The following is an 11,858-nucleotide window of genomic DNA, read 5'->3' on the forward strand; positions in this document are numbered from 1 at the left end:
GATTGCAAATGCTGAGATTTACCAATCGAAGACAATCATACTCAAAAATAACATCCTTGGGACTCATGACACTAGTTACTATCATCCCAAGGCCGAGCAAATCGGTACCCACTTGCTTTCCCAAGTCTGAGTATTGAACACATTTGGCCAAAAGAAAAAGTATTGAACACATTGCTTATTCCGGTAATGAGGCCTAGTTGGGAAATAAATTGACTTAATGAAATTGGTCCAATAACTATTACGATTTTCCCAAAGCCTCCAGCCCCTCCTTTACAAGTAAAGCTTGATTATGCAAATGAGGCTCTCAAAAGCTCAACCCACCTTGTTCCGTAGATTTACACAATCTTGTCCATGGGATCCAATGTATTTCATGCCTTCATTGGGCCCACCCAATAAAATTAGATCAATCCTTCCTAATTTTATCAAGCACATCACAAGGGAGAGAGAAATGGACCCGGCATATGTAGATATAGTTGACACAACCAATTTGATAAGGAGTTCATATGTTTCCACCTTTGAACTAACTACGAAGAAAAGGAGGAGGAGAAGGAAAGTTTGCTTTGGAACGGAGAAAGTTTTATGGTATAAAAAGAAGCAAAGGAGGGACTCATGGAGATGTTGAGGAAATAGGGAAGCATGACAGTTTCAACGAAGAAACAGCGAAGCCAATTTTCATTTCACTTTGAATAGGGATATATAATTTGAGGATTAGAACAAATTTGATTATCATAGTCATATTCACACTTCAATCTGATTGTGATTTTATCTAAAATAATCAAAATTAAAAACTATAACAACTTAATTATGAAGTGTTGGTCTTTACCAAATGAACTAACTCTTTAAGATATGATAGAGAAATGTTATGTTCAATCGTACAACAACATAGATCAAGCCTCCGAAAATAATCCATCAAGCAGGACACACCTTCGGTGAATTTCACTAGCACTTGCCTTTCTCTCACCTGCACATAGAAGAAATCCAAGAATAAATTGATATTGAAAACCCATAAACATAGAGTATAATGCCATGTCAATAAAAGATTACCTTGCCACTGAGCTAAGATCATCATTAGTTACAATATAACTCATCTCTATTTCAAAAGTTGCATCAGTAGAACTTGTACATGGTTCACCCAGAAAAGGTTCAGTCTCTTGATTATGTTGTGTCGAAGATTGTTCATAGAACATCTTCAAAGAATCAAGTTCTTTTGCAACTTCCTTCATTGTTGGCCTATCTTCCCTTTTATCCTTTAGGCAGTCTCTTGTAAGTTCAGCGATAGCCAATAATGGTTCTTTCTTCCCATCAATTAATATTTTGTCATCAATAATATTAAAAAGTTTCCCATCTTTCATTGAAGATAAAAAATATGACACCAGTGTTGTACACTCCCAGATTCTTCAAATAAAAGTGGTTTCTTTCCAAATCAAAAGCTCCAACAGAACAACTCCAAAACTATAAACATCACTTTTATCAGTTAGTTGGCCTGTAGAAAGACATTCTGGGTCTAAGTATCCATGAGTCCCTTGAATCTGTGTCATCTTTTGAGTTTCATCCAAAGGAACCAATCTCGAAGCTCCAAAATCAGATACTTTAGCCCTATATTTATCATCCAGTAATATATTTGTAGACTTGACATCTCTATGAAAGATAGGTACTGCATGAGAAGAGTGCAAATAAGCTAGAGCATCGGCCGTTTCTGTAGCAATTCTTAAACGATTACCCCATGAAAGACTAGGTGTTTGATTCTTCCTATGGATATGTTCAGAGAGGGTTCCATTAGAAATGAATTCATAAACCAATAATGGAACGTCAACCTCTAAGCAACAACCCAAAAGCTTCACCACATGCCTATGATTGATTTGTGAGAGGATATCGACCTCATTTATAAACTGTATAATCTGGCCTTTATCCACAATTTTGGATTTCTTAATGGCAACTACTTTGCCACTTGATAAGGTACCCTTATAAACTCTACCAAAACCACCTTCCCCAATTATTTGACTCTCATGGAAGTTATTAGTTGCCTTCTTTAATGCTTTACTAGAGAAAATTTTTGCAATATCTTTTTCCCCTTTCTTTGAAGCCATTTGTTGCTGCAATAATTGACCTCCATTTTGATTGAAGAATTTTTCTCTTTGTCTACGTTTTCTTTGAATTGCCCAATACAAAACCCAAACAAAGGCAGACAAACCCAGGAAACCTGAACCGGTACCTACATGCATAAAGTCGTACCTACATGCATAAAGTCAAATTCAGATATATATATATATATATATATATATATATATATATATAATTATTCTTTATCAAATGAGGATTTATAAACTATTATTTTCCCATTTTGGACTGGGATTGAATGCAATAACAGGTCTTTTGATTTGTTGTCTTTCCTCCTTGGTATTTTACGATTTGAATCTCTTACATTTTGCAATTCAAGTCATAGTAGATTGAAAAATATATCCAAGTTTACTTGATAAATTAGTAAGTCAAACAGTTGGGTGGCCTACATGCTAAGCTTATCCAATAAAAATATTCCTTTGCAAAGGAAGATTTCATAAAGGATCTGTGAAAGAAAATAGCAAATATCAATAAATAAAATTACCTGCAAAAATTTTTATCACCAGAGTGCGTCTCATGTCTTTAGTACAGCCACCAAATATCCTACCATCGTGATGGAAATACGAGAAACCATCGCCACGGTAGCCTTCTCGACAATGGCAAGTATAGCTCCCATAGGTATTATTGCATATGGCATTCTTATGGCAGTGATTAATGTAAGCATTTTCACACTCATTTATATCTTCATCAAAACCATACCACATCACAAGAATGACAAAAAGCTGTTAGCTAGTGTAACGAAGTCTAGATGCACGACTGACAACAACAAACTAAGGACTCAAGAAAAGATAAGATACTCCTTACCTTGGCATCCTTGATCAAGGAGATAAGGGTTGCCTTCAAAACCATCCTTGCAGGTACAATTGTAGCCAGGGGCATTGGTTGAAGTAGAGATATAGCTGTTTGGCCCGCATGTCTTATTGTCAATCGCCCAGTCCAACACAATTGGGATCTCTAATCTATCAAACGCCTTTTTTGAAAGATATAATGAGTTAAAGGTGAATGATTCATAATCACCTATGAAAGCAAAGCTGCAAGGGTTGAACTTTGAATTCCAACTGTTGCTAACTTGACGGTCAAGAGTCACATAAAATTCTTTAATACCCAAAGGTATTGAGGTCTGGCAACAACCAATTCCAGAACAAGACCCATTGATGACACTATCCAACTTATCACACATTGATATGCACCCACTAGTGACATTTACGACATCACCAAAAGTTGAATTTAACAAGGCAACCGTGTTGCAACCTATGCCTATGAGCTTATTGCGGGTGGTTGAGAACCTGAACGGTGAACCTGTCCCGCCATATATGGTATAGGATGATTCTGTTAGATTTCCTGTACTATCGAAGCATTCATAAGTAGCATATGGGTAACGCAGAATGAAATGAGCTTCCAATAATGATATGTTAAGAACCTCTATGCCATAATAGTAGGGTTTACCATTCCAGGCATCACATGTGATATTGTAGTAAGGATTACTGAAGCAACCTTCCCTGAGGCCAAAAGGGTAGGGTATCTCTACATCTCCACATTTGCTGCGGCAACCCGGCGAGGCTAGTGGTGGTGGAACTGCCGTGGCTATTTCTACTAATGAAAAAAGAAATAGCAACATCACCAAAGGATTCAGAACGATGGCCAAGCTTATGATTTCCATCTGACCTTCTACAGAAATGCTTGTACAAGGTACCAATCGACCACTATTCAGCCAAACTACTTAATTACTTCATCTTCTATCAATTACCCCGATAAAGGAATTGAAAACGAGAAGCGATGTAAGATCAACCAAATTTGTACCTTATATAACCCGTTACTACTACTTTCTCCGCTGCTAAATCAACAAAAAATAAATGAGCAAGGCAATTTCTTTGAACCTTCTTCCCCCTAAAAAACTTTCCAAGCTCATGCCATTTTCTTATTATTCAAAAATTTCTAGATAATTGCAATGGAACTTTCATATCTTGAAAGATGTGAATAAGCGCTATTGAGCTTTTATTATCATCACATGGCCTTCCATAATTGTTGGAAAATAAAATGTTGAATAACTTGTACTAACTACCAAAAGACCTTTCATATCATCACTTGGCATTCCATCAAGTCTTTTAGTTTTTTCTCCTTTTTCTCTTGGTTTCTTTTTTTTTTTTTTTTTTTTTGGGTGGTGGGGGATGATGATTTTGTTTTTATTCTTTCTAAAGGGAGTGGGTTTATGGGACCACAAAAGCCCAGTCAAAGGCAGAGCAATTTTTTGAAGTTTCTCCCTTCAGCATTTTTCCAACCTTCTTCCTACACATGAAATTAGTGTATAGCCCTCCGGTTGGAGAAATTATTTATGAGAAGAAAAGTAATTTTATTTTGTGTTGAAATATTAATACTTGGCCCTTCTCGATGTTAAATCCTAACTTCGACCTTAAGGCCAACCACCAAATGAACAATGCAAATGGTCCAATGGTCCACTTAATCAAATAGACTCAAAACAATCCATCCTTCTCAAAGATTAAATTTATAATTGAGATTTAATATCGGAAAACGTATTTACATCTCTAAGCACATTATCAAATAAAATAATATGATATTTGAAGGGCACCTATTGACTTGACTCACCACTTTTAATTGAGTTACGAACGAAATTGATGGGTACCAATCCCATGACCATAAGAAGAGCTTTCTTTATCGCTTTCATTGTTCAACAGATTCAAATTCTAAGATCCTAGGCTGATTTTTCTTTCGTTCTGATCCAAAACCAAATTGACGGGTACCAATCCCATAACCTTAAGAAGAGCTTTCTCTCTCTCTCTTGCTTTCATGGTTCAAGTTCAGAATTCATGCCATCAACCCTCCTGTGGTTATTATCTTTTGGGTTGATTCCAAAAGTCAAAATCAGTGGTGGCAGTTTTTCGCCCCCTAAATGGGGCATTGACACCTTCAACTCTCTCTAGATCATTCTATACGTTTGAATTCTTTGTATCTACTTAATAAATTTCCTCTCCCTCTAATCACGATGGAAGTTCATCAATTCTTTCGTCCTTTGATCAAATTGTGATTGAATGGGTGTACTGAGAAGAAGACTTGATTCTGAGTTTGTGATCTGGACTTTTGGAGACTTTTGGAAAAGCCACTTTCAATTAGGCTTTGGTAACTTCCTCCCACCCCAATGGAGACGCATCTCCTACATAAAACAACATGTCTCCATAAATCACTTAACCATATACGATACTCAATTCTGATATTTTAAAGTTCAAACCTTGACTTACCTTTACCTATATGGTACACATAATTATTCAATTGTTTGAGTAATTACTGAATTATTCTTTTACATCGAATTTTTCCGAATGATACCAATTATTATGTCAGAGTCCGAATTGGAAAACAAAATTCTTAGCATTATTTGGAATAATTCTCCACCTAATGATGTTAAAATAAATAAATAACAGCAACTAGGCACAAAATGTCAAAAAGTGACTGCTTTAGCCCCTTGGTAGCAATATTACGCACAAGGTGGCAGCACCTAGGCAATAAGAGGCCAAAATCTTACATGTTAAAAAAGCATCATAGCACCTAGGGGTCAAAAACCCGCCTAGGCGTCTTGGCTGATGCCTTGATAACAATGGTATTTTCAACGCCCCTTCCTTTAAGAAAAAAAAATTAGCTCTTCACTTGATTTCTACAACTAGAGGAATCTCCATGTTTTGCTAGTCACTCTGAATTTTTACTTAGTGAGGTCCACTGCAATATTGTCTCTCTACTCTACGTTTTAGGCATGTGGTGGAACAACTGTTGTCATGATTTGGTGGGGAAAGCTGGGTTTAATTTGCAGTAGGTATTTTGTGGTATTTAAGATGAAAAAATTGTAAGGTTGGAAACCTCAGCGGAACATTGAGGTTGCTCCATTGTGACCTAGTCACAGGTTCATGTTGGGAAAGAGCATCTCCAAAAATTGGGATGTAATGCTGTGATATATTATGATTTCTCAGACAACGCACTAGAGGTACATTATGACTGGTTATGCGAATGTCTAAGTTGACTAACTGGTGTTGCGTGGTTTTGTTGTGTTTGCTTGTCTGCCATCTGCTTGGTCATTTAAGGATGTCCTTTGTATCTAGTGAAGGCAGAGGATTTTGCGCTCTCCATAATAAGTTAATGATTCGAAACCACGCCTAAACCCGCCCCAACCCCACTCTCTCCCCAGGATGTTAAAAAGTAATTTCCCAAATACTGGGGGGTGGGGGGTGCCTGATGTTGTTGTTAGTGCAGGGCTAACTTCTTTTATCTGAAAATTCTCTATGCATCATATTCCTTGGCTAGTGGCAAGCTTTATCTTTTGATCCCTTCTTGCAAAAGTAATTTCATTTTCTTCCTTTGTTGCTATAGAAGTGATTTCTCAAACAGTTGGGGTGATTTTGGGATTGACTTTGGTATGGGGCAAGCTTCGAAGATCTGAAACTTCCCAGTCCACCACATTCCTTGCCCAATATCTAGTTCTTTCTTTTAGTCTATCGCTTTTTTAAATTTGTTTTGCTTCCTCGCTCCAATTAACATCCCCCCCCCCTGTTTATGTGATGCCCAAACCAGAATAATTTTTGATTAAATAATACAGTGAGCTGCATATATAGCTTTTCAGTGCTTGTGCATTCATTGTTGTGCGTAGGTTTTGTGTGTCTACTTCTGCAACTTTCATATTAAGAATCAAATAGGAGCATCAAAAAATTATATTCCTATGAGAATCGTTCCTTTATTTTGATGATGTGATCTATTGCCCATAAATATATTTGTGAAGATGATAGAAGAACATGAAGTTAGCTGAGAGAATTGAACTGGGTAATTTGACATACTGTCCATGTTCAATAACGTATCTAGAACAAACTTAAGCTTCAGCCTTTTATCTTGAAAGAGATTATGAAGTCTATTTGTTTGTTGCCAGTATGGAGTAACCAAATGCCATAATGTTAGGCCAATCACATTCTATTTCGAAATGTGAGCCTATTCAAAGACATTGCCACCTATGAATATTTATTTTTGTACCCATCAAGGGAGTTGGTGATCTCTTATTGAAACAAAATATAAAGTATCTATTAACCACATGAACATCACATCTCCCTTCTGATTTATTTGGTTCAAAATTAAACATCAACAAGACGAAGTGTCTATTTGAACATTCTCGTACCTTAAGAGAATATAGAAGCATAAAAGTACACTAGACCAACAGATCCAGATGGGGCCGATACTATTGAGGATCAATTTTGCTACAGGAAAGAGTGATAAGGCAATCTATAAGTGCTCAAAATTAATAACAACATATTCATACGCCCAAAATCAAGGGAAAATGTCACTCTGTTTTTGTTATAAGAAAAGCGAATAGAACTCATAAGGCCTGTGGCCCTGCTGTCGATGAAAGATCATAACCAAACTATGACTGCAGCACTAAGAACATCGTTGCGATCAACCCACACAGAAGCCAAGTTGGTGAAGGGATGAAGGTGGTGAAATTTATGACACTAACTACCTTATTGTATAAAGATAGCGCGTGAACATTTATATCAATGGTTGTCTAAATTTACATGGGCAGGAGTTTATAGGAATTGAAATAATATCAACTACCATAGAGATGAGATGGAATCATGAAAGTCGAGGTTCAACCATGGTGACAAGAGGTATCTTTTTAAGTGTAGAGAAACCATAAACATCATTCATGTCCAAGTCTTGGGTTGCATATCACCCGGCAAGTTCTAAAGGAACCCATGTACGAGGTTTGCTGAGTATGACAGAATCATCTTAGTCCACCATCCAAGCTCATAGCCAAAGCACATCCTCCTCCTTGATCCAAAGGTCAAGAGCTCAAAATCATGCTCCTTTACGTCAATTGCTTTTCCAATGCCACTCATGGTGAAATTTCTCTGGTGTTTCCGAAAGTGTTGGTCCTTCTCTATAGTCCATTGGCCAAGTTGTACTCTGGCTCCTGCTCTAATATTATAAAAGGTAACATTGCAATCTTCTTGAGCCTAGTGAGGTGTTAGCTATGGTAGATGGGGGTGTCTTTCTCTTCAACCTCTCTCTCACCCAACTACCCAATCCAACTTTTTTAGCTCTTTGAAGCTTTCTTGGTTTTTCAAAGCAGAGAGAAAGAGAGCCCACTCCAATGAGACATGAGCTCTCATTGCTAGCTGCTATTAGTTCTTGAAAGATCAAATCACAGAACAGATAGCACACATTGTTATTGCGTTTGAGTTCATCACTAGAAGTGGGTGAATAGAAAGAGAAAAATTCCCTTTGGACTTGTGACATTATGCCTTTAAGAAAGAGTTGGGATCCTCTATATGTCGGGGTAGAGGATCGTGCTCCCTAACATTGATGGGCACAGGTGGGTGGTAAACATGTGAATCTGAACTTAGGAATGTGTGGCAATCATATTCCTTGATCTCAACTTGTAAGAGAGAAAGATTGAGTGGGACAAATGTCAAAAAAACATCCAGCCTTGCATGGAGGCGTAATGTACCATATCAAGAAGGAATATGCTACCGTAACGTACATGCCATAGAAGAAAACTAATCACGCATCCAATTAGAACCTTAAATATCATGAAGTAATCCCGTTGTCTTCAGCGCAATAGTTAATAGATTGTTTCAAAAATATCTTTGGGGTTTTATAATTATTATTGGCAGCATTTTGTATGATGAACTTATTAGGAAGTTCTACTATAGAAACTAGTTCTCCCTTTTTCCCGATGTGGGCTCTACAATACATCCACAATTCAATAAATTCTAAGCTCTACAATTGCATTGAATGAATCTAGTTTCCATGATCTATGTTCTAATTTTAATAAACAGAAAAAGGAAAACTAAATCTTATGGATAGGGGTGGATCAATGACTTAACATTAGGAGGTGCCCACAAATGATCACAATTTCTTTTTCTTTTTTCCGGTTGAAAGCAAATCTATTGGAAAGAATGGCAAGAGAACACAATCACAAGCATCAACAAGCCACAGAGTGACAGAAGGCCAATCTATCTTACTTGCCAAAAGACAAGGTCTACCTAGCTAAAGAATCAACAATGCCATTGGATTCTCTAGAACATATGAAACAGAGCAACACGAAGAATAGTAAAGAAAAGCCTTACAATCTTCCACAACAGCCACCACCTCATGAGCATATTACATATCGACCCCTTGTGTTTGTAGCCAATTACATCTATTACCCCTAAAAAGTTAAATTACAAATGTCTCTTTACGCTTTAGCAGAGAGCTGTCCATTTATAGCTTTTAATTCTTAATAGTAAGGGGCTCTGTAATTATTTTTTTCCGGGGGTAGTAAACGTAATTGATTGCAAACACTCGAGATTTACCAACCGGAGACAATTAGACTCAAAAATAACATCCTTCGGACTCACGACACTAGTTATTCATCCCAAGGCCGAGCAAACCGGGGTACCCACTTGCTTTCCCAAGTCGAGTATTGAACACATTTGGCCCCAAAAAAAAAAGTATTGAACACATTGGCTATTCTAGTAATGAGGCCGAGTTGGGAAATAAATTGACTTAATGAAATTGGTCCAATAACTATTAAGAATTTCCCAAAGCCTCCCACCCCCCCCCTTTACAAGTAAAGCTTGATTATGCAAATGAGGGTCTCAAAAGCTCAACCCACCTTGTTCCTTAGATTTACACAATCTTGTCCATGAAATCCAATGGATTTCATTCCTTCATTGGGCCCACCCCATTGGGCCCACCCAATAAAAATTAGATAAATCCTTCCCCGATATTATCAAGCACACCACGAGGGAGAGAGAAATGGACCCGGCATATGTAGACATAGTTGACCCAACCAATTTGATGAGGAGTTCATATGTTTCCACCTTTGAACTAACTACAAAGAAAAGGAGGAGGAGGGGAAGGAAAGTTTGTTTAGGAACAGAGAAAGTTGTATAGTATAAAAGGAAGCAAAGGAGAGACTCATGGAGATGTTGAGGAAATAGGGAAGCATGACGGCTTCAACGAAGCCAATTTTCTTTTTCACTTTGAATAGAGATATATAATTTGAGGTTTAGAACAAATTTGATTATCATAGTCATATTCACACTTCAATCCGATTGTGATTTAATCTAAAATAATCAAACAAAAAATTATAACAACTTAATTTTGAAGTGTTGGTTTTTACCAAATGAACTAACTCCTAAGATTTGATTGAGAAATGTTATGTTATCATACAACAACATAGATCTAGCCTCCGGAAATAATCCATCAAGCATGACACAACTTCGGGTGAATTTCACTAGCACTTGCCTTTCTCTCACCTGCACATAGTAGAAATTCACGAATAAATTGATATTGAAAATCCATAAACATAGAGTATAATACCATGTCAATAAAAGATTACCTTGCCACTAAGCTAAGATCATCATCAATTACACTATAACTCATCTCTATTTCAAAAGTTGCATCAGTAGAATTTGTTGATGGTTCACCTAGAAAAGGTCTGGGTCTCTTGATTATGTCGGTCGAAGATTGTTCGTAGAACATCTTCAAAGAATCAAGCTCTTTTGCAACTTCCTTCATTGTTGGCCTCTCTTCCCTTTTATCCTTTAGGCAGCCTCTTGCAAGTTCAGCGACGCCAATAATTGTTCTCTCTTCCCATCAATTAATATTATGTCATCAATAATATTAAAAAGATTCCCATCTTTCATTGAAGATAAAAAATATGACACTAGTGTTGTACACTTCCCAGATTCTTCCAAATAAAAGTGGTTTCTTTCAGTCAAAAGCTCCAACAGAACAACTTCAAAACTATAAACATCACTTTTATCGCTTAGCTGGCTGTAGGAATACATTCGGGGTCTAAGTATCCATGAGTCCCTTGAATTTGTGTCATCTTTTGGAGTTTCATCCAAAGGAACCAATCTCGAAGCTCCAAAATCAGATACCTTAGCCCTATATTTATCATCCAATAATATATTTGAAGACTTGACATCTCTATGAATGATAGGTATTGCATGAGAAGAGTGCAAATACGCTGGAGCATCGGCCGTTCTCGCAACAATTCTCAAACGATTTCCCCATGAAAGACTAGGTGTTTGATTTCTTCCTATGGATATGTTCGTAGAGGGTTCCATTAGAAATGAATCTCATAAACTAGTAATGGAACCTCAATCTCTACAGCAACAACCCAAAAGCTCACCACATGCCTATGATTGATTTGAGAGAGAGGATATCAACCTCATTCATAAACCGTATAATCTGACCTTTGTCCACAATTTTTGGAAAAGTTTCTTAATGGCAACTACTTTCTACTGACAAAGGTACCCTTTGTAAATCTACAACCCACCTCCGCCAATTATTTGGTTGTCATGGAAGTTATTAGATTTGCCTTCTTTAATGCTTTACTTTCAGAGAAAATTTTGGCAATATATTTTTTCCCCTTTCTTTTTGAAGCAATTTGTTGTTTAGCAATAATGGACCTCCATTTTGATTGAAGAATTTTTCTCTCTTTGTCTACGTTTATCTTTGGTAATTGCCCAATAAAACCAAAACAAAGGTAAACAAACCCATGAAACCTCGCACTGCACCTGCTACGATGTCACCCTAGATACATTATTATTATTATTAGTACAAATATTAGATATATATATATATATATATATATATATATATATATATATATATATATGTATATATATATATATATATATATGTATAAATAATCTATGAACATTGAGGTTACAAACCAGTACCCATTTTGGATTATGGGA

General features: G+C 36.7%; 1 pseudogene across 1 annotated transcript; it reads right to left on the reverse strand.

Annotated features, from left to right (window-relative positions):
- Positions 1-587: 587 nt before the first annotated feature.
- LOC149016373 (wall-associated receptor kinase 2-like) lies at positions 588-4,000 on the reverse strand (annotated as a pseudogene). The gene is made up of 4 exons (XR_016173735.1): positions 2,923-4,000; positions 2,603-2,800; positions 1,045-2,212; positions 588-961 (listed from the first exon to the last, which is right to left on the reverse strand). The product of XR_016173735.1 is annotated as a wall-associated receptor kinase 2-like (transcript).
- Positions 4,001-11,858: the final 7,858 nt, after the last annotated feature.

The sequence above is a fragment of the Hakea prostrata genome, chromosome 5, assembly GCF_041222555.1.
Source record: "Hakea prostrata isolate BN-2017 chromosome 5, UWA_Hpros_2, whole genome shotgun sequence".
In the NCBI taxonomy this organism is placed as follows: domain Eukaryota; kingdom Viridiplantae; phylum Streptophyta; class Magnoliopsida; order Proteales; family Proteaceae; genus Hakea; species Hakea prostrata.